We start from the raw sequence: 23,617 nt of genomic DNA, 5'->3' as shown, positions 1-23,617 counted from the left end.
TCTATCGATGTGATGAATTACATTTTTTGATTTCTGTATGTTCAACCAATCTTGTATCCCTAGGATGAACCACACTTGATTGTGGTGCAGGATTTTTTTGATATGTTTTTGTATTCAATTTGCCAGAATTTTATTGAGAATTTTCACATCTGTGTTCATTAGATATATTGGTCTAAAGTTTTCTTTTTTTGATGTGTCTTTGCCTGGTTTTGGAATCAGGGTGAGATTGACCTCATAGAATGAGTTTGGAAGTGCTCCCTCTTTTTCTATTTCCTGAAATAAATTGAAGAGTATTGGCATTAGTTCTTCTTTAAAGGTCTTGTAGAACTCAGCTGAGTATTCATCTGGTCCTGGGCTTTTCTTAGTTGGTAGGCTTTTGATGGCATCTTCTATTTCATCACTTGAAATTCATCTGTTTAAATTGTGTGTATCATCTTGATTCAATTTTGGCAAATGATATAACTCTAGAAATTTGTTGATGCCTTTGATATTTTCTATTTTATTGGAGTAAAAGTTTTCAAAATAATTTCTAATTATCTTCTGTATTTTTGTAGTGTCTGTTGTGATATTTCCTTTTTCATCATGTATGTTAGTAATTTGAGTTTTCTCTCTGCTTCTCTTCATTAGCATGGCTAAGGGCTTGTCAATTTTATTCATTTTTTCAAAGAACCAACTTTTCATTTTATCAAATTTTTCAATTATTTCTTTGGTTTCAATTTCATTGGTTTCAGCTCTGATTTTATTTATTTCCTGTATTCTACTGCTTTTGGTGGTGACTTGTTCTTTTTCTAGGGCTTTGAGATGTAATGTTAAGTCATTTATTTGTTGGCTTTTTCTTCTTTTAAGGAATGAACTCCATGCAATGAACTTTCCCTCTTAGTACTGTTGAACACAAATTTCTCCCAGCCACTCTGAACGAGTGTCCCAGAGATTTTGATATGTTGTATCTGTGTTCTCACATCTAAAAATTTTTAATCTCCTCCTTGATGTCTTTTGTAACTCTATGTTCATTCAGTACCATATTATTTAGCCTCCAGGAGTTGGAGTAGCTTTCATTTTTAATTTTATCATTGATTTCTATTTTCATTCCATTATTATCTGATAGAATGCAGGGTAGTATCTCTACGTTTTTATATTTACTAAGAGTTGCTTTGTGGCATAACAGATGGTCTATTTTAGAGAAGGATCCATGTGCTGCTGAGAAGAAAATGTATTGCTCATTGAAGGATGAAATATTCTATATATGTTAGTTAAGTCCAAGTTATAATTTTATTATTGAGTTCTATAGTTTCTTTTGTCAGCTTTTGTTTGGAAGATCTATCCAATACCAGTCTGGATTTTAGAAGGCCATTTGACAAATTTCTCCCAGCCACAACACTGAGATCTCTCTCTTTTTGGGCACACACACACACACACACACACACACACACACACATGCATACACAAACAAAATATGTAGCAGTATTAAAAAATATGGAAAGATTTTGTTAGTGGACTAGAGTCAGTAAATTCTAGAAAACATAAAGAAGAGTTTGGAATGAAGAAACAACTGATTAATATTAAATTACTTGTGATTTCATTTTTAAAAAAAGAGTCTTAAAAGATCACTAAAAACTTCCCAAACTCTGAATTGCAGAGTTTGAGATCATAAGGGCAGATAATGTCACCAGACTTCTCTCTCCAGCCATAATGGATACAGACCTTTTAAATGAGGCTGTCTGCACCAGATGAGTCACCAGTCTAGCTGCAGATGTCATGTGCCCTGCTGTAGACCAGGCAATCAGCAGGAAGTTCACCTACTGACCTCACCTACCCAGACACTTCCCTTCAGGCTCCACCCACACCTGCCACTCACCCACCCACAGGAAACACAACTACCTCCCCAGCTGTTGTCATCATTGATCAGTGTGGACTCTGGCACAGAACCCACTGGGGATCATATTAAGAGACAATTCTGATGCAGCAGCTCTGAGGTGTGGCCTGAAAGTGTAACAAGCTTTCAATGGCACCAGTTCTACTGGTTTCTGGGCCACACTTTGAGTAGCAAAGTTCTAGACCAGCATTCTCTCTCTCTCTCTCTCTCTCTCTCTCTCTCTCTCTCTCTCTCTCTCTTTCTCTCTCTCTCTCTCTCCCTCTCTTTAATACTATGGCTTTAACCTAAGGGCAATTTGCCACAGAGCCACATCCCTAGCTCCTTTTATTTATTTTTTTATTTTATTTTGAGACAGAATCTCACTAAGTTGCTTGGGGCCTTGTTAAATTGCTGAGGCTGGCCTTGGACTTGTAAACCTCCTATCTCAGCCTTGTAAACCACTGGGATTATAGGTGTTTACCACCGTTGCCCAACTCCTGATGTTTTTTAAAATAAAGAGACATTATAGCAGCTCAATTCACAATAGCTAAACTCTGGAACACACCTATATGTCCTTCAATAGATGAATGGATAAAGAAACTTCCATCTATATACACAATGGAATATTACTCAGCATTAAAAGGGAATAAAATTATGGCATTTTCAGGTAAATGGATGGAGCTGGAGAATATCATGCTAAGTGAAGTAAGTCAATCCCTAAAAACCAAAGCCCAAATGTTCTCTATGATAAGTGGATGCTGATCCATAATGGGGGGGGGAACATGGGAAAAATGGAGGAACTTTGGGAAAAGGGAGGGAAAGACGGGGAGGGGACCTGGGGGCAGGAAAGATGGTGGAATGAAATGAACATCATTACCCTAAGTACATGTATGACTGCACATATGGTGCAACAATACATTGTGTACAACCAGAGAAATGAAAAGTTATGCTGCAATCATGTACAATGGATCAAAATGCATTTTGCTGTCATATATACCTAATTAAAATAGACAAATAAAATTAATAATAATAAAAAATAATCAATAGACAGGCTAAGCATGGTAGTGCACACCTGTAATCCCAGCAGCTTGGGAGGCTGAGGCAGGGGGATTGTGAGTTCAAAGCCAGCCTCAGCAACTTAGCGATGCCCTAAGCAACTTAGTGAGATCCTCTATCTAAATAAAAAAGGGCTGGGGATATGGCTCAATGGTTAAGCACTCTGGAGTTCCATCCCTGGCACCAAAACAAAACAATAAAACCAACAACAACAAAACAACAACAACAACAAAAAAATAGACATTCATAAACTAAAAAAATGTTCCATGCACTCTCTCTTTAGAGTGCATAGTCCTGGCTTTTCTAGATAAATCTCTGCTATGTCTCCAAAAAATAAATAAAAATTAAGAATAATAAAATTATTTTCTAAATCCTTTTAAACTCTCAAAAGATATTGTTATAAATTTGAGGAAGTCACATTTAATATCAGTAATTGTATTTGAACATTATCCCTTATTCTTTGACTTATGATTAAAAGCTTCCAACCTCTTAAATAAAAGGGTTAATCTAATTACATTGGTTTTGCACTCTTAATACAATGTTTACAATTTATTTCCAATTTGTCCTGGAGTTAAGTTGGCGCCTCTTGGGGTCTTTGACATGACAGAACACAAGTTTCATCTTGTGCTTTACTTGCCACAGAGTTATAACAGCTGCAGAAATTGTTCAGAAGTAAAGTATATTTGCTTCGATCACTGAGTAAAAATCCAAATAAGAAGACCCTATTCATTCACTCAGAACCAGAAAGCCTTTCCCAGGGGTGATCATTTTGGAAACTGATGAACAATTTTAGAAAAGACCTGCCTTTCACATCATGGCACATGTGATTAACTAGAAAAGAAAGAGGAAGACGCAAGGAGGCATGTGAGGACTGCTTCTCCTCAGGCAACTTCTTTAGATGCAAGGACAGCAAGCTCAGGAAGAAAAGAGCTCATTTAAATTCCTGACCTTCCTCTGGCACTCTGTTGAAGCCTGAGTAGCTGCAAAGAGCAGCAGTCACTGCCTCTGAGTTTAGTTTTCTGACAGTCAAGGACAGCAGACAAAGCTGCCTATCAAGGGTAGAATTCTGCAGGAACTTGGGAACAGACCCAATTAGACAGGAATTTTGGCAAGTTATGCACTTTCCTAAGCCTGCACAATGAAGATAATAGTCTTTTTTCTGTCTGGGACAGTTGAGAGGATTATGGGAGATGATATATGTAAGGGATTCAGCAGTGGAAGGATAGGGTAGTTGCTCACTGTATTAATGTTAATATGATCAAGTGTTAATGCATGGGAGCTGTTCTCTGTATTAATATCCATACTGTCAAGCCCTCCTGGGTATGTCTCAGCAGCCAGCTAGCCCAGGCTTGTGGTTTCTGCCTCCGTCTCTCCCCGTTGTCAAGAAGCTTGAGTGGAGGTGGTCTGCTAGGATTGAGACCTGGGGATAGGCCAGGCTAGATGTCTGACCTCAGTGAGAACCTAGTGACAATTGCATGTTTAGGAGACAAGGGCTGTTTCAGACTGTTAAGACGAGATTGCAATAAATCACCAAATTGATCCTAAAGCAGGAGACGGAAAATTTACTCACTAGCTTGGGGTCTGGATCCACCAGCTGGCAGGACAAGGGGTAGGCTGCAAGTCTATACCCTTTGACCCCCTCCTGGGGTTTGAGTACACCTTTTATAGTCCATATTAAAGCATAAGTGGCTGTTGCTATGATTCAAAACCATGAACAAATGTCATGAGATCTGAAATCATAAGCAGAAAAGAGAGTGGGTCAAAATGTCCCTAGTTGTGTACAAGTTAAAGAATGGTTACTAGCATCTAGACAATCAATCTCTGACAGGGTACATTGTCCAAGAAAAATGGAAACCAAACAGAGAACACTTTTATATTGTATAAGAATTGCATTTTGTGTTGCCAAACATACTAAGTTAAGCAACTGTTGATGGGTACAGAGGTGGGGCTTTCCCTGGGAGAAGCATTTCTTACATAATGTGGAGTCTCAGGGCAAAATGGAGTCTGTTTGGTCATTGTCCATATAGCCTGGCTCATAACCTCAGCAAGTTCAAAAACCAAAACAAACAAACATGAAGTCAAGTCATGGAGCTCATTTTTCCATGCAAAGGAGACTTGTGGATGCATTGGGGCTTTCTAGACAGGTCAGACAGGGCACTTCAGTAGCTAATGCACAGTGCGTTTGAGGGAGAGGTGGCAAGTCCCAGCCTCCATCACTTCACCCTCCCTTTCTTGACATCACTATGGTGATCCAGAATGGAAGGGTGGTTATGAATAAAATCTGGGTTCATTTCTCTTGCCATTATTTCAATGAGGTGATATGGGGAAAATGAGAAACCAGCCTCTACCTCAGAGCAAAGCCTGTCCAAGGAAGGGGGCGTGACCCTTGTCCTTGGAAAGACCCACAGAGCACTCTTAGGCACATACCCACCTTGCTGAGTTGTTTATCTACAAATAACAGGAGAGATCTGTGGAGCCAGGTGTCCCTGACTCAGTCAAGCTAGGTGAGGACCCATAGCAACCCCTAGCAACCACCAATCAGCATGAGACAGGGAAAATACCTGGAATGCCAGATGACCCTCCCAGTAGTATATGGTGGCTGATAACGTGTTGGGAAACCTTGTAGTTCAGCACGTACTCCCCTCATGGCTTAAACCAATCAGCTCAAACAAATCCCCCTCTGGTACTAACCAATCACCCCTACCCAACTTGTTCCCACCAGTGAATGTGCTAATCAATGTTAAGAGTTGTTTGATTTTCCCACAGTATGTGATGATTTGCTAAGAGATGCTACGATGTATGTGAAGTCCCTGCCTTCCCCAAAGAGTGTATAAAATTGCTGCAAACCCTGGGCTCAGGGCCTCTCAGCATCCCCAGTTGCTGTGTGCGCGGAGGACGGAACTAGCTCACAATAAACATCTCTTTGCTGCTTACATCGATCTTGGTCTCTGGTGGTTTTTGGGGGGTCCCGAATTCGAGCATAACAGAAAATATTTTCTCTGAGTTTCCTTCATTTACATTAGCTGTGAAACTGGCATTATCCCCCCATCCTTCAATGTTGTTCATATCTAAAATGGCCAGATTTAGCGATTAAAAATATAGGATACCCAGTTAAATCTGAATTTCAAATAGAAACAAATTATTTTTATTATAAACTTATTTTTAGGACATCCAGATAACTTGATGGCTTTATAATATAAATATGTTCCAAGTATGCAGGAGATATACTTACACTAAAATATAACTTACTGTTTATCTGAAATTCAAATTTAACCAGTGTCCTTTATTTTTTCCTGCCAATGCTAGTCATGACAATTAAATGTGTGAGAAAGTGTAGCATAAAGAAGTAACCAAAGTGACTTTCTAGGTACTTCTGTTACAGTTTGGATCTTGATTGTCTTCCAGAGGTCCATATCCTAAAGACTTGTCACCAACTTGTGGCACTGTTGGGAGTGGTGGAACCTTTAGAAGGTAGGGCCTAGTGGAAGGAAGTTAGGTCATAAGAGTGTACCCATGAGGGGATATTGGGACTTGAGCCCCTTTCTCTCTCTTTGCTTCCTGGTGATGCTGCCTATTGTTTTTGTTTGTTGATTTTTTAAAATTTGTGTTTGCAACCTGTCATGTTGCTCACGACTAAAACACTCAGGGTCATTCCAGGGGAACAGGACTGCGCGAAATAACCACACAAGAGACAGAAATATCTTTTTCTTTGGGGATGCTGTGATGGCTCCTCTGACCTTAAGGGTCCGCAGAAAGAGAGAGCAAGTGTGTGCTGACTCCTTTTATTGAGGCAAGGGATCCAGTTTCAGGGGGCTGAGTCTAGCTTCATGATGTCTGCTATCAGCAGGTTGACTGACATCTAGGAAGGCCACACCCAAGGGCAGAGTAAGAGAAGGGAACACACAAAGGGTGTTTCCATGGGACATTCTATTCCAAAAAGGGCAAGGGGTAATATCACAAAGGAACAGGTGAACATAGCTCGACCCAGGGGGCTGCAGGAAGGCACACCTATGCATGAAGACACATTTGGTTGCATTATTTCTACCCTCAAGATCAGGGCTACTGTCTTCAGCTACTTAAAAGCAGCCAGATCACCGGAGTGACCGCAAACCAATCAGGAGAGGAAAAATGCTGGTCACAGGATGTGGTGGCCTTCCACAGCAACCTAGGGCCTCACATACGTTAGGCAAGTGCTCTACCACCGAGCTATCCCAGGCCTGGATGCCATACTATGAGCAACCTTCTCTCCCACATACTCCTGTCATGATATACTATGTTGTCACAGGCCTAAAGCAATAGGGCCAAGTGTCTATGAGCTGAAATCTCTGAAACTGTGAGTCAACATTCCCCAAAAGCTCCACATATACCCAGTTTCTCAAGGACAGTGAAAGAGGGAGAGGAGAAGAGGGTAATGTATTTTGATGGAGGTAACACTTGCCCTGGCTTTAAGGCACAAGTGGGAGAAAGCAGCATAGAGCCTCAGGCAGTCATGGCAGATGAGTGAAAAAGTGGAAGTACCACCATAAGGCCTGGACATTTATCCCGGGATCACTGGAGAACCACTTTCTCCCAGAAAAGTGATTTGGTCATATCTGGGTTTTGGAGAGGTAGCCCTGGCAATGGTGAGGGGTTGGATAGAGGTTGTGGTACAAGGGGAGGGGAGAAGAGAGGCCTAGAATAGGTGAAGGGCTTGGGCCAGGTCCATGGCAGTGAATAGAGAGGAAGAGATGGATCTAAGAGACATTTCAAATGGTGAATAACAGGGTTTCATGAAGAGTTGAAAATGGAGAGAGAGGAATAAAAGTCCATGCAAAAAGGAAAATCCCAAAATAGTGTTTAATTGAAAATGTTCAGAGGTAGAGGAAGGCCATAGGAGAAAGCAGCACCATGGAAGCCTGAGGAAGAAAGACTGAAGGGAAAATGATGCACATTCTCACACACAGCAGAGAGGTCCAGGAAGAGGAAGGGGTGATGAATGCTACTGACTTTGATAGTTATAATGGAGGTCCCTTGTGACATTTGCATAGACAGTCTTAGAAACACCGGAACCAAGTAGGAGAGAAGGGAAGGTAGTCTACTCTTTCAAGAAAGTGACATGAGAAGAGAAAGAAATCACTTGAGGGAGAAGCATGGTCCATAGAAAGTTTTTAGTTTGTTTTTTAGTATGTGCAGGACACAAGCAATCTATTTACAAGGGCTAAGCATATAGTAGAGATGATTGACAGAGAAGCATAAGAAGCTAAGCAAGTGAGCAAGATACCTGGGAAGGCAGAGGCGAGAGCATGAGTAACACAGGTGAAAACTAAAAAGGATAATTATTTCCTGTACAATAGGAAGAATATAGAATTAGTCAAGATGGGTGTTACGGTTTGAATACGAGGTGTCTCCCAAAAGATCCTGTGTTAATGGAGGAATGTACAAAAAGAAAAGGATTGGGTTGTGAGAGCTGTAACCTAACCAGTCCATCCTAGTTTGAACAGACTGACTGGGTGGTAACTGTGGGCAGGAGGGGCATGGCGGGAGGAGGTAGCAAGTCCCAGCCTCCATCACCTCGCTGTACACTGGAAGGGTTCATCTTCTCGGTGGCTCCTTCCCCTTCTGTCTCTGCTTCCTGGCTGCCAAGAAGTGAGTGCTCCTCTGCCACACCTATCCTCCATGATGTTCTGCCTCACCTAACTCCAGAGCAATGGAGTCGTGACCATGATCTGAACATCTGAAACCAGGGTTCTCTTCTAAGTTGTGTTTGTCAGGTATTTTGGTCCCAGCAATATAAAGCCGACCAACACAATGGAGGTGAGGGCAGAGATGACAGAGAAAAGAAGCTGATGGTTTCCATGATTGGATGGTTTCTATTTTCTTTGGGAGTTAGAGATCAACTGAGGGATGAGGGAGGCGTCAAAAGATGATAGGTCTTTCCAAGTCAATAAACAACTAGTGGAAGAAAGAGTGACAGAAGTAAAGGCATATAAAGTTGTGGTAGAAAAGAGAATAAGAACATTTTTAAAAATTTAATTATGATAAAATACTGTATTTTGCTTCTCCAGAGAAAGAGAAAAATAATTGAATAGAGTATGTGTGTGTGTGTGTGTGTGTGTGTGTGTGTGTGTGTGTGTGAGAAAGAGAGAGAAAGAGAAGGGGAGGGAGGGGGGAGAGATGAGAGAAAGATACTTATTATGAGGAATTGGCTCACAGGATTATAGAGCAAAGAAGTCTCATGATCTGCTATCTTCAAGATGGAGACACAGGATAACTGGTGTTGTAATTCCGAAGTCTAAATCCAAAGGCCTGAGAACCAGGGGAGTTGATGATGTAAATTCCAATTCAAGGGATGTCTCAGCTCAGGAAGACAGAAAGAAAGCGGGCAATTCCTCCTTTCTCTGCCTTTTGTTCTTTTCAGGCCTTCAATAGATAGGACAATGCCCAGCCACATGGGGGAGGGCTGTGCACTTGACCGAGTCCACTGATTGAAATGCTAATCTCATCTGAAAACACCCTCAGGGACGCCCAGAAATAATGTTTAATATGGACACCCTGTGGCCAGTTAAAACAACACATGAAACTAACACAAATACACGTATTACAAATTGCCATCTTGACTTAAAGATCTTGAAGGAATATATAAGGGCTGTGTCCTGGTATGTGTTCCTGTAATGGAATGCAGGATTCTTAAAGCTGATGTAAGGAATGATTGAACTCAGTGGAGGAGAGAATGTTTGAAGAAGAACAAGGAAGTAAAAAGGGCAGGGTGGAGCCAAGATTATACAAATCTATCTTCTAGCCTCGGGAGGGAAGCCCGCATCAGGGGCACAAACTTCAGGTCTCTGTTAGGGGAGGAGATGGCGACATTTAAGAGTTAGCTATGTTTCTAGGGTGGTTTATTGGAAATTAATTGTTGCTTAAGAACATAAATAGGAATATTTAAAGGGAAATTAAGTAGGAGCAGAATAGATAGTAAATATGTGGAAACTAGCAGACAACCATGAGCCTATGTGAGAAATTAGGTTAACCAGATAGGAAGTGTTATGAGCCATAACTCCAGTCAAGGAATGGAGGAGGCTGGGTGTTGAGAGCTTGGCATGAATGGAACTAACGAGGCTCATGTTCCAACTGCTATCAGGTTGCTTTTTGGCTCTGAAAACTCTCCATTTATTCCTAGACAGAGCTACGCACCCTTTGGGAATCAGGGACATAAGGTACTAGTGTGTGTTGTAGATTGTGCTTTGGTGGCCTTGGTATTTTACTGAGACCATGGTGGTTTAAAAGATGGAGGAAGGGTGTTGTTTGGAAATTAAAGCAACTTCATTCAACTAGGAATTAACTGTACCTCAATTAACTTCTTGGTTGTGAGGAAGAAAGAGATTAAAACAGTCACGGGCACTAAGAAATTTTTTTTTCTTTTAAAATCTTATTTTAAATTGAGAAATCAAAACTGTAATGTATAGGCTACAATGTGGTGCTTTGATACATGTCTACATAGTGGAATTATCAAATCAGGCTAATTAACATACTGATCTCTCATTCTTTTTATTGTTTATGGTGAGAATGTTTAAAATCTACTCTTTCAGCACAATTTACCTGTTGGTGGACATTTAAGTTATTGTAAAGCCCCACTTCACCTTTTATATTATTGTTGTCATATTTCATATCTATTTATACTGTGTCTTCATTAATGAATTATTACAACCATAGTTATAGTCCTCTGAGTGGGGTCTTTTGAAGACCAAGAGATGTAAGTTTTGATTCTGTTTAATCTGTCAATTTTTCCTTTCATGGATTATGTTTTTCAGTGTCTAGTCTAAGAACTTTTTGCCTAGAGCTACATACCAAAGATTCTCTCTTCTTTTCTAAAAATAAATTTCTTATAGTTTTATACTTTACACTTAAGTAAGTGTCCCATATGGATATAATTTTTGAATTATCTAAGGTTGGGACTTAAGTTAAGATTTACTTTTTTTTTTTGCCTGTGCATGGGTTCAATACTCTGTTTCCACAGAAAAAGAACTTCTTCACTCTTTCAGAAGCTTGTTTGGATAAAATGGCCTGACAACCTTTTATTTTAAACTTCCTTTGAAAATGAAAACTTGTTTCAACATGGAGTCTAAACAAGTATTGTTCCAGTTAGAAAAACTGTTCACAAATGACTGGTTTCAAAAGCATCCTTTGATGTTAAGACACTGATATTGAATAGCTATCTCTGATCTCACAGATATTCAAAATCTAGTAAAATCATCGTACCCTTTTTTTAAACAAAAGAAATATAGGCTTGTTTCTTTCCTATTATTTTTGAGCCACCTTTCTTTTATTATATAAAATTTTTCTCTTATCCACAAAAGGGAAATTTGTTTTTGAATTTCCGTCTGCCTATATATGAGATTGTTTATAAACACTAGCTTGAAAATTAGTCACTTTAAATTTTTAATCTTTTTATCCCTTATCTTAAAATATCAAAATAAGAATATGTGAGGAAAAGAAACAAGTGTACAGATGAATGTATTTAATAATCATTCTTTTTTCAACTTTAAAAATTGAGATAAAATTCAGTTACAACATTTATACAATTCAGTAGTTTTTATAATGTATTCACAAGGCCATACAATGATCACTTCTATCTAATTCCAAAATATTCTTATTACTTCATAAAACAAACAAAAAGCACAAACTCATTCACAGTCACTTACTATTCATTCTCCTCTTAGTAAGTCCCTAAGGATTTACTTATTTTAGATATTTCATAGAAATAGAATTTTACAAAATGTGACTTTTATGGTTGGCTCCTTTTGCTTCGCAGAATGCATTTTGACATATTCTTCACAAATGAGGCACAACTTCTCATTCCTCTGGCTATACATGATGCAGAGTTACACCAGTAGTGTAATCATACATGTATATAGGGTAATAATGTCCATCTCATTCCACTGTCCTTCCTATCCCCACACACTCTCCCTCTTCTCACTCCCCTCTGTACAAGCCAAAGTTCCTTCATTCTTCCCTACCCACCCTCCCACTCTGCCCATTATGGATCACCTTCTGCTTATCAAGTAAAACATTGGCCTTTGGGTTTTGGGGTTATGCTTATTTTATTTAACATGATATTCTCCAGCTCTATATATTTACCTGCAAATGCCATAATTTCATTCTTCTTTAAGGCTGAATAATATTCCATTGTGTATTCATACCACATTTTCTTTATCTATTCCTCTGTTGAAGGGCATCTAGGTTGGTTCCATTGTTTAGCTATTGTGAATTGAGCTGCTATAAACATTGGTGTGGCTCACTGTGGTATGCTGTTCAATCAGGTTTTAATAATTTTTTCATTGAGTTGTAACAATTCTTTGTATATTCTGGATACTAGACGTCTTATTTGATACATGATTTGAAAATATTTTTCTCTTATTCTATCAGTGGTGGTTTTACATTTTTTTACTTTTTTGTTTTTTGTTTTTTGTGGTGCTGGGGATCAAACCCAGGACCTCATACATGCTAAGTAACCATTCTACCACTGAGCTACATCCATAGTCCAGTATTTTTATTTTCTTGATACTGTCTAGTGAAGCACAAAAGTTTTTAATTTTGCTGAAGTTCAATTTATCTACTTTCTCTTTCATTGCTTGGATTCCTAATGTTATATGAAAGAATCCATTATCAAATTTAAAAACTTTTAAGGAGAAACCTCAATAAAATCTTATTTCTTTCTTACTAGTACCAGTAACTGTCATAGCAGTACTTTAATGAAACTATGGATCTTACAAAAACATTGTTATGGGATGAATTTTGTCACCTACTACCTTCAATTCATGTCTGGAAAACAACTCAAATCCTAACTCAAAAAATAACTCAAACCCTAGTTCCAACCCCTTTACCCCAATATCTCAGAATGTGGCTATGTTTGGAGTTTGGCCTCTAAGGAGCAATTAAGTTAAAATGAGACCTTTAGCATTGGTCTTAACCCAGCCTGACTGGTGTTCTTATAAAAAGAGGAAGTTAAGACAGTGATATACAGGAAAAAGTCCACATAAAAATATTGTGAGAAAGTGGTCACCTGCAAGCCACAGAGAAATAGGCTCAGAAGAAATCAGATTTGCAGCCACCTTGATCTTGGACATCAGCCTCCAGGTAATTTAATCTTGTTGTTTAAGCTGTCATTCTGTGGTATTTTATTATGGCAGCCCTAGAACACTAAGGCATATATACTGGAATTTGTATCCCAGTTCACTTGGAGATAATTGAAATATTGGTAATGAAGTGGCACCTCCCTTCTCAACTGAAAAATCTTAACTGGGCGTTTCTAGAAATCTTCACCATGGCTGATTTAGGACTATCAGCAAAAGAGTCTCTATGAAAGAGTCCATTGTGGATAAACTTCCTATTTTTGTGTTGCCTTGTTTACTTGGCCATTGGCCGAAAAGATACCAGCACTCCAGGTGCTGGACACCCCCTTACTAATTTTCACAAACGTATCCAGTATAGTACTTTGAAGAAATGTGCAAACAAGGCCTCTGGCCTTGAGCTGGCCTTCACAGAGATGTCTACATTTTTAAGATAAGTTACAAATAGGCTCCCTGGTAACAGCTGGCAGGGGGAGGAAAGAAAGGGGAGATGAAGCTCTCCCCTTCTCAGGTGTTGTCCTTGAAGAGTTAACATGCCCAGAACAGTAAAAGAAAAAGCTGCTTTTATGTGAACTTGTGCAAACTGTGAACTTCTGAGCCCCTCCCCTCACATGCTGGGTATAAAACTCTGAAACTCCCTGAACTCGGGGTTCAGGGGGATTGATTGATTACAGCAAAAGCTGTACCCTCTGAACCTGGCTGCAGCCAAATAAAACTGTTTCCTGCTATCTCCGGTGCCTCGCCTCATCTGTCCCTACAACAGTAATACCAAAGTACACATTAATTCTTTTGAGTGCTAATGACCTACTGAATCAATTTGCTTCTCCCCACCCACCCCTACAAGGTTTGGGAAGTGACCAAAATTTCTCTTTCATTTCAAAATTTTCTGTCTGGACTTTGGATAGTTTTGGACTATAGCTTCTGACGTGGATGTAAACTGTGTGAGGTGGAACTAACTCAATCTAAGCAAATAATCTTTGACTTTGTAAAATAAATTGTAATAAGTAAATTGTTTTAGTCAGCTTTTTCACTGCTGTGACTAAAAGGACCCATCCAGATCCAGAATAACTATAGAGGAGGAAAAGTCTATTTAAGGGCTCATGGTTTCAGAGGTTTTAGTCCATAAAAGGCTGGCTCCAATCCTTGAGACTCAAGATAAGGCTCAACATTACGGTGAAAGAGTGTGGCAGAGGAAGAAGCAGCTCATATCATGATCGGAAAGCAGAGAGACTCCACTCTCCAAAAAACAAAATATATACCCCATAGCCACACCCCCAAGGAAACACTCCTTCCAAACATATCCCACCTACCTCCAGTTACCACTCAGTTAATCTTATTAGGGATTAATTCACTGATTAGGTTAAGGTATAACCCAATCATTTCTCCTCTGAACCTTCTTGCATTGTCTCACACGTGAACCTTTGGGGGACACCTCACATCCAAACCATAACATAAATAAAATGAATTTGTCAAATTGACTATGCTAAGATAAATCCCCATGTATGTCTTTATGTTGTCTACAATGTGCTAAGCATACATCTTTTTAATTTCTAGGGTAACAAATAAAATTATATGAACATAACTTGCATAGGAATAAAATGGAATGATAAAATATTAACCAAAAATGTCAGAAAAAGAAACATAGGAGATGAAGGAAAATTTTAAATTTCCATAAATATTATAAATTTAAAATCAGACTGTAAGCAGTTACATTATCTATAGTCTGATTAAATGTTTCAGTTAAGACAGAAATTGTCAGACTGAATTAACTAAACTCAGTTGTATATCACTTACAAAAAAAATCATATTAAACCACATAGATGCACACGGGTAGAAAAGGAAATGGATGGAAAAGTAAAAAAAAATCATATTAAACCACATAGATGCACACGGGTAGAAAAGGAAATGGATGGAAAAGTCATGCTACAATGATATTAGATAATATAAGCTAGCTTACTTATATTAATATCAGAAAAAATAGATCCTAAAGTAAAAAATATTACTACAGATTTTTAAAAGTTCACTTTAAAGAGTGACATTAAGATGACAGTATGGAGCTACAAGCCCCCACCTACCAGCAGAAACAATAACAACAACAAAAGCAGAAACTGTCAAAACCAACCTTGCCAGACCTCTGGAAAATAACAACAAAGAAAATACTGAATAAAGAAAAAGACAATTTAAAAAGAGTCAGAAAAATAGAGTAGTTATATTAGCCCTTGCCACACTTCTCCCTGGCTCAGTGGCAATCTTGGAGACTGCAGCTCATGTTACCACAGTGAGACCTCAGTCTCTGGTTCTGAGATGGCAAAACAGACCTCCTTCACTATTATATAGTTCTGTTTTAACATGTCTGGGAGCTACTTGAAGGACTGATGAAGGGCTTTTCTCTATTTTGTCTAATTTGAAACTTATGTAGGCTAGAGAAAGAGCAGGCATTGCTCAAAAATAATAAATGTTGGGCTGGGCTTGTGGCTCAGTGGTAGAGCACTTGCCTAGCACATGTGAGACACTGGGTTCAATCCTCAGCACCACATAAAATAAATAAAATAAAGGTATTGTGTCATCTATAATTTAAAAAAAAAAGATGTCAAGCAAACAACCCGCAGCTGCCTAGTACAAGATTGTGATTGAGATATATGATAAACTACCAAAGGTTGGGAGGAAAAGTCAGAGAGAATTTCTTTGGTAAATTAGGGCATTCAAAAGTCTGTATGTATACAGGGTAAACTTAAAAAGACACACATATGACAATGAATCAAAGAGCATTCTGCTGTCATGTATAACTGATTAGAAAAAACAAATTTAAAAAATTAACTCAAAAGAAAGAAAGAAAGAGACACACATATGCCCAGGACAAGATTCATACTCAGAAAAGACTGAAAAGACCTGGAGCTGTGGCTGAGTGTTGAAGGAGTATCCCAGTAGAGAGCCAGTCTTGAGAGACTGGAATTTTTGTTGACAATTTTAGCTCCTGGAAATTGAAGAATTCTCTATCAAAACACTAGCTGAACACAGCTAAGTGGTATAAACCTCAGTGGCCACATATCATGACAATGAATACAGTCTCTGAAAAAAAATTGGGAAAAGTTGCTAAATAAAAGGACTATTACATATTTAAACAATAAAAAAGGCAAACTCTGAAGAAGGGAAAGAGTTGTTGGATTTCCATAGTTACCCATTACAATGTTCAAATATTCTATTATCAACAACAACAAAAATCATAAGGCAAAAAAATACTTTTTAAAAATACTTTTTTAAATGGAAAATATGACTCATTCAAATGAATAACATAAATTGATAAAAATTATCCATGAGGGAGCTCAGACATTGAACTTACTAGATGAGGTTTTTGTTAAAAAAACCCAAACTGTTATGCATGTTCAAAAAGCTAAAGGAAAACAAGGACAAACAAATCAGAAAAACAACAGATTGATGGAACAAAACTATCAATAAAAATATAAAATTTTTAAATCGACTTTTTCTTTATTCAGTATTTTCTTTGTTGTTGTTATTTTCCCAAGCCATTGGTGGTCCATCATATGTCTCAATCGCAATCTTGAACTAGGCAGCTGCAGGTTGTTTGCTTGACACAATACCATCCCAGAAGATCAAGAACAAATCAAGGATGCCCATTTTTGTCACCCCTATTCAACAAAATATTGGAAGTTCTAGCCAGAAAAATGGGGAAGAAATTTAAAAATCCAAATTAGGAAGGAAGAAGCAAAATTGTCTCTTTTCACAGATGACATGATTTTTGTATAAGAATCTCTAAGCATTCTACAGAAAAACTGTTATATCTAATAAGCAAATTTAGAGTTGCAGAATACCAAATCAACACCCAGAAATCAGTTGTGCTTCTATAAACTAATAATGAATAAGCAAAAAAAAAACCTCATGAAATCAATTCATTTACAATAGCAAGAAGAATAAGATACTTGGGAATCAATCTTGCTAATGAGACAAAACTTGTACTCTGAAATTACAAAACATTGCTGAGAGAAAGTAAAGAAAACATAGCTAAATGAAAAGATTGGAAGGCAATGCTCATGGACTGGAAGACAATATTGTTAAAATGTTAACACTACCTGAAGTGATTTACAGATTCAATGTTGTCCCTATTAAAACTCCAATGTTTTTTTTTTCTTTTTAGAAATAGAAAAACTCATCCTCAAATTCACTTGAAACCTCAAGGTAGCCTGAATAGCTGAAATAACCTTGAGAAAGAATAAAGTTGGAGGATATTCACCTCAAAACTTACTAAAACAACAGGAATCTAACAGCGTAAGACTGGCATAAAGACAGGGATATAGGCCAAATGAATAGAAGAAAGAGCCCAGAAATAAACTCATATATACAGTTAAATGATTTTCAACAAAGGGACTAAGACCATTCAGTGTAGAAAGGACAGTCTTTTCAATGAATAGTACTGGGAAAACTAGATATCTGTAAAAGAATGGAGTTGGTCCTTAACCTTAAACCACATACAAAAAATAACTCAGTATGGATCAAAGATCTAAATGTAAGAACTGAAACCATAAAACACAATAGAAGAAAACATAGGAGAAAAGCTTCAGGTCATTGAATTTGGCAATGATCTCTTGGATATGACACCGAAAGCATAGGCAACAAAAGGAGAAATTGTATACTTACATTTATTGCAGCATTATTTTCAATAATCAAGAGGTGGAACCCTAAGTGTCCATCAGTGGGTGGATGAATGAACAAACAAATTGTGGTATATTTATGCAATGGAATATTATTCAGCTTTAGAAAGGAAGAAAATTCTGACACATGCTACAATATGAATGAACCTTGAGGACATTATGCTCTGTGAAATAAGCCAATTACAAAGGACCAATTTTGTATGACTCTGGTACCTAGAATAGACAAACTCAAAAAGACAGAAAGTAGAAAGGTTGCCAGGCACCAACGTGAGGGGAAATGGGGAGTTAATGTTTAATAGGTACAGCGTTTCAGTTTAGAAAGATAAAAAATGTTCTGCAGATGAATGGTGGTGACGGCTGTATGTGAAAGTGCCCAGTGCTACAAAACTATGCATTCGAAAGCATTTAAAATGATAAATTTAATGATTTGGTGTGTATATGCTGTCCCAATAAAAATAGATCAACACCTTAAATATAAGAGCTAAAATAAAGAAAGAAAAAACAAAACTGCACAGTTAATTCCTTCTGACTTCACTTTGGCAATTGATTGTTAGATATGACACCAGAAGCATGAGCAGAAAAACTTAAAAATAGATAAATGGGACATCATCAAAAATAATAAAAAAAAAACTTTTCTGCACCAAAGGGCAGTATTTAAAAAGTGAACAAAACAACTGCTATGATTTGGATAGGGAGAGTGTATCTCTCCAAGTTTCATATGTGTGGTTTTGCTTCCTAGTTTAGTGATGTTAAGAGGAGGAAGGACCTTTAGGAGGTGGTGCCTATTGGGAAGCCCTGGGGGCACTGCCCACAAAAGGATTCAGTAGTTCTTGCTTGTCAGTTCTTGCACTTGATCTTGGCCAAAAGACTGAGAAGTGATGTCCTCTAGTTGTCACCAAGAGATTTTTTAAAAGCCATTTCGCCATGCTCTGGCTTCCTGTCTTGCCATGTGATCTCACTGTCTCCTACTTCTACCATGCTGCCTTCACCATGAGGTGATGCAGCCAAGGGTGCTTTGCCAAAGAGCAGCAAGCTCTTTGGATTTTTAGCCTCCAAAACTGTGAGCTAAATAAACTCGTTTTATTTATAAAATTCCCAGCCTCAGATATTTTCTGAAAGCAACAAAAATGGATTATCATAGCAGCCAATAAAATGGGAAAAATTAATAAGTCTTATCTCCTAAAGGTTCAATATACAGAAATTGGTATATGTATTTATATATACTGACTAAAGTAATTGGGTATCCATGGTGACACAAAGAAAGAGAGGAAAGAAGGAAGAAAAGGAGGAAGGGAGAAGGGAGAGAAGGGGAAGGAAGCTTGATTAAATCCTTCACTTTATTCAGAAATTAACTCAAAATGAAAAATGAATTTAAATGTAAAATATTATAAAACTAAGAGTTTTAGGGGCAAAAAAGGAAAAAAAATATTTAGGATCTAGAAACTGAATAATTTTTGACCATACACCAAAATATTATTCATAAGAAGAAGAAAACTCAATAAATAGGACTTGATAAAAATTTTAAATTTTTATTCTGGAAAAGACCCTTATTATAAAGTTGAAATTTCTGGGAGTATATTTCAATAGTAGATGGCATATGCATTGCAAGGCCCTGGATTTAATTGCCAGCACCACAAACAAAAGTATAATTAATTAATTAATTAATTAAATGACAGCATGAAAAGACAAGTACAGACTGGATAAAAATATTTATAAATAACATTTAACAGTCAGTTATGAGTAGAATATATGAAGGGGATGGATACATAGCTCAGTGTTAGTGTTTGCCTAGCATGTGTGAGGCTCTGGATTGGATCCCCAGCACCAAAAAAGAAAAGAGAAGCAACAACAACAACAACAACAACAACAACAACAAAATCTCAAAATTTAATACTAAAAAAAAAAAAAAGCCAAAAAAACAATCCTATGAGGAAGTAAACAAAAAGATATTTTCCCAAAGAGTATTTACAGAGGGCAAATGAATGTGAAAGACTTGGAACATCTCTGATTATAAAGGAAATGGAAATCTGGACTGTAATGACATTGCTATATTCGTATAACAATAGCCATATTAAATTGATAATACTGAATGCTTGTGAAGGTGTGGAAAAACTAGATTTCTCATACATTGCTGGTTAAGAATGGAACATGGAACAACCACCCTGGAAAGTAGCTGGACAGTTTCTTGGAAAACTAAGCATATAGTTAGCATACAACTCAGCAATCACAACTCCTGGGCATTTTTTATTTCAGAGAGATAAATGAGTATATACAGCAGTTTCATTTGTATATCCCTAAACATGAACTGTCTCTGAGTGGGTGAATGGTTAAACAAACTGTACTACTCCTGTACCATGAAATTCTACAGGAATAAACTTATGATACACACAGTTTAGATGTGTACCATGACTGCCCCGGTGAATTGCATAATCCAATTTCAAAAGGTCCTCATATGTTATCTGATCCCATTTATACAACATTTTTGAATTGACAAAGTTATAGAGATAAAAGACACACTAGTGTAAAACAAATGCCAAATGTTTTCTCTGATATAAGGAGGCTGACTCATAGTGGGGTAGGGAGGGGGAGCATGGGAAGAATAGACGAATTCTAGATAGGGCAGAGGGGTGGGAGGGCAAGGGAGCAGGCAGGGGGTTAGCAATGATGGTGGAATGTGATGAACATTATTATCCAAAGTACATGTATGAAGACATGAATTGGTGTGAACATACTTTATATACAGAGATATGAAATATTGTGTTCTGTATGTGTAATAAGAATTGTAATGCATTCCGCCGTCATGAAGTTAAAAATTAAAATCACTTAAAAAAACACACTAGTGGTTGTGAGGGAGTTAGGGATGGTGGGGGAAAGAAGCAAAATGGGTGATTATCAGAGGGTGGAGGACAGACATTCTTTGTGTTGATACAATAGTTTTTGATTGCAGTTGTGGTTATGCAAATGAATATACAATATACATTCTTGGTAAAAGGTTGTGTGTTTCAATGACAGTTTCCTGGTGTTACTATAGTTAAGTGTAACCACTGTGGACCTGCAAGGACAGGTCTGTACTACTTTTACAAATTCCTGTGACTATTTCAGACTAAAGAGTTTCAAAAGAAAGGTTATACCATAACCTAAAAGGTTGACAATACTTAAATCTGTATAAACCAATAATTATGCCTCTAAGACAATAACAGAATAAAAGTTCTAGGTCCAGAGGTTTCTCTGGTTAACTCTAGCAAATAATTCAGGGAACAAATAATACCTATTTTACTCAAACTAAAAGAAAATAGAAAAATAGGAAACTGTGTCCTATCCTTGCTTGGTATGAAGATAGTATAACCTTGAGAGCAAACTCTCACAAGGGATATTACTAGAAATAGGAACTTAAGGACAATATAGTTTTGAGCATAAATGAAAAGACCTAAATAATATGTTAGCAAACCAAATCCAACAATATATAAAGCAGATAATACATCACGACCCAAATCCAACCATTACAAATTGATAATTGGTCCTCTTTCTTTTCGTGGGCCTCTTCATTTCTGCCCCTTTCTCCTTTCTTCTTCCCAAGGCTTAGAGAAATGTGCTTACAATTTCTACCACCTGGGGTCCGTTCTAGATTTCTATTCACATGATTAGTATTTATTATCTTTTGTGTGTTTAGCACATAGAAACCCTTGGAAATCAGGAAGGCATTCACAGAGAACCTAATAGAAGATAAGAAGTTTAAAAAAAAAAAAAACCACCACCACCACCACCAACAAAACAGAGATAGGACTGAAAACTAAGCATGGATCAAGATTAAGACGGAAGGTAGAGTCAATGCAGACAAATCTGTCAGAGTTATGGGACTGTTCTCCCATGTCTGTAAGGCTCCCACCTGCTATTGACACTGCCTTACTCAGGCAGGGGCTCATAGAACTGTAGCCTGTGCTGTGTAAGACAGACCTGAACAAATCATCATGGGTATCATAGAGTCATGTGGAAGACGAAGTTAGTCAATTGTCATGGTTGCAAGAAAGGAATTGAGACTGAGAAAGATAATGAGTGAATATTAGGAAGGTGACCTAAAAAGTGGACCTAAAAGGAAATGTTTATGTTTATAATTTACATTTAGAATTTACTTCCCTTTCAAGTTTCAGATTTTATGCAACTGATGGTCCAGCCATTTGTGCATCTTAATTTCTAGTGTATCCCTTTTCAAGAACAATTTAAATCAGTTTGCAGCTTAAGACACGAGTATAATATTAACAGACTTATCATTAGAAAAATTAGAGCCAAGGTGAAATGGCAATAAGCATTGACCTTTAAGATGATCATGATGGAGTATGACCTGGGCTCTGGGCACAGCCAGCCAGAACATGACAGGTTATTTCCTGTGTGTGTATTCCCATGGACCTCACTTAAAAACAACAGAATGAACTTGTTGTCTCCCTTTTATCTGTAGTGGGAAAGGATTTAAGGTAAATAAGGTCTCTTTCTGAACTTACTTTTTAAAGTAACTTTGAGAATTGCCCTGCTTGGTCTACTTTATATGAATTGTAATTCATTCTGCTGTCATAGATAACAAATTACAATAAAAATAAATTAATTTAAAAAAAAGAGTCAGGAACTATTCCCTAGAGCATTAGCCACATATGTCACTCACTGTAGATTCAAATCTGGGCATTTGTCCATAGACTCAAACATAATAGAAGCTGGTGTTCTTTTGGCTTCTCTTTATTTTTCTCACTCACTTAGTTGTATATCATAAAGCCTGAATGGCAACAAAGTGTTTTAAAGGTCTTTATTAAAATGTTAATGTATGTGAAGGATCATGAACTTATGTCTGTAGAGCACATCTTTCTATTGCTAAAAATATAAGCACTCCAGAACTGAAAATAAAAAGGTCCTAATAATAGTACTAGTATTAGGAGGAGGAGGAAGAAGAGTATTTGGAGAAATAAAGTCTTTCTCACTCTATTGCTCTGGCCTTTGTTTCAGTTGTCTTACAAACCATGGACAGGGGATGATGACATACAGAAGGCTCATCTGATACTAACTTTTGATACTCCATGGTGACATATTCTTTCCCCTAACATTTCAGACTTTTAGGCTAAATCCCTGATAAGAACTCAATGCTGATCATTTCCCCTCACTTATACATAAGCCATACTGCTATATAGTGGTTTGAGCATAAATTTGGGAGTCAGATTTGATTCCTGACCCATCCCCTATTAATGATGTGGCCTTAGGCATTACTTAATTCATATATCTATTTTGTTTTGGTTTCCTATTGCTGCTGTAATCAATTACCACAAACTTGGTGAGTTAGCACACAGATTTTTTTTTTTCAGCTTAAGAGATTAGAAGCTGGAACCTGGGTCCTATGGAGCTAAGGTTAGTGCCAGCAGGGTTGCATTCCTTCTGGAGGCCCTAGGAGATTATCTGTTTTAGCTTTTCCAGCTTCAGAAGGTCACCTGCATTCCTTGGCTTGTGGCCTCCTTTCTTCTTCAAAGCCAGCTATCGCATCACTCCAACCTGTTTCTACCTTCATGTCTTCTCTGTTGACTTGCCCATTTCTCTCTTATGATGACGCTTGTGATCACATTAGAACCACCTGGGTAATCCTGGTAAAGCTCCCTGTTTCAAGATTTTTAATTTAATTGTATCTTCAAAGTCCCTTTTGTCATATAAAGTAACATATTTATACCCCAGATCTGCACCAACATTAAGAAATACTACTGCTTTAAAAAGGTGAATTAGGGTTGGAGGTGTAGCTCAGTGAAAAAAGCACATGCTTAGAATGCACAAGGCCCTGGCTTCAATCTCCAGTGCCAAAAAACAACAGAAAAAGAAACAACATAAATAAATAAATTGGCACGTAAAAAACATGAGTTAATTGTACAAATCTAAATAGTATCTTAACTTTTTAAACTGCCCCAAACTAG

The 23,617-nt window shown here is 37.6% G+C and overlaps 1 long non-coding RNA gene across 2 annotated transcripts in view; it reads right to left on the bottom strand.

Annotated features, from left to right (window-relative positions):
- The window catches only part of LOC144370328 (uncharacterized), a 40,652-nt gene extending 22,742 nt beyond the window's left edge, over window positions 1–17,910 (bottom strand). For both annotated transcript variants that reach the window (XR_013430308.1, XR_013430306.1), the window contains exon 1: window positions 17,668–17,910. This is a non-coding gene — a long non-coding RNA (uncharacterized LOC144370328). The remainder of the gene's footprint in view (window positions 1–17,667) is intronic.
- Between the last annotated feature and the right edge of the window lie 5,707 nt (window positions 17,911–23,617).

The sequence above is a fragment of the Ictidomys tridecemlineatus genome, chromosome 2 (genome assembly GCF_052094955.1).
Source record: "Ictidomys tridecemlineatus isolate mIctTri1 chromosome 2, mIctTri1.hap1, whole genome shotgun sequence".
Lineage (NCBI taxonomy): Eukaryota > Metazoa > Chordata > Mammalia > Rodentia > Sciuridae > Ictidomys > Ictidomys tridecemlineatus.
Note: the sequence above shows the minus strand (reverse complement) of the source record. Positions and strands in the feature narration are given on the sequence as shown.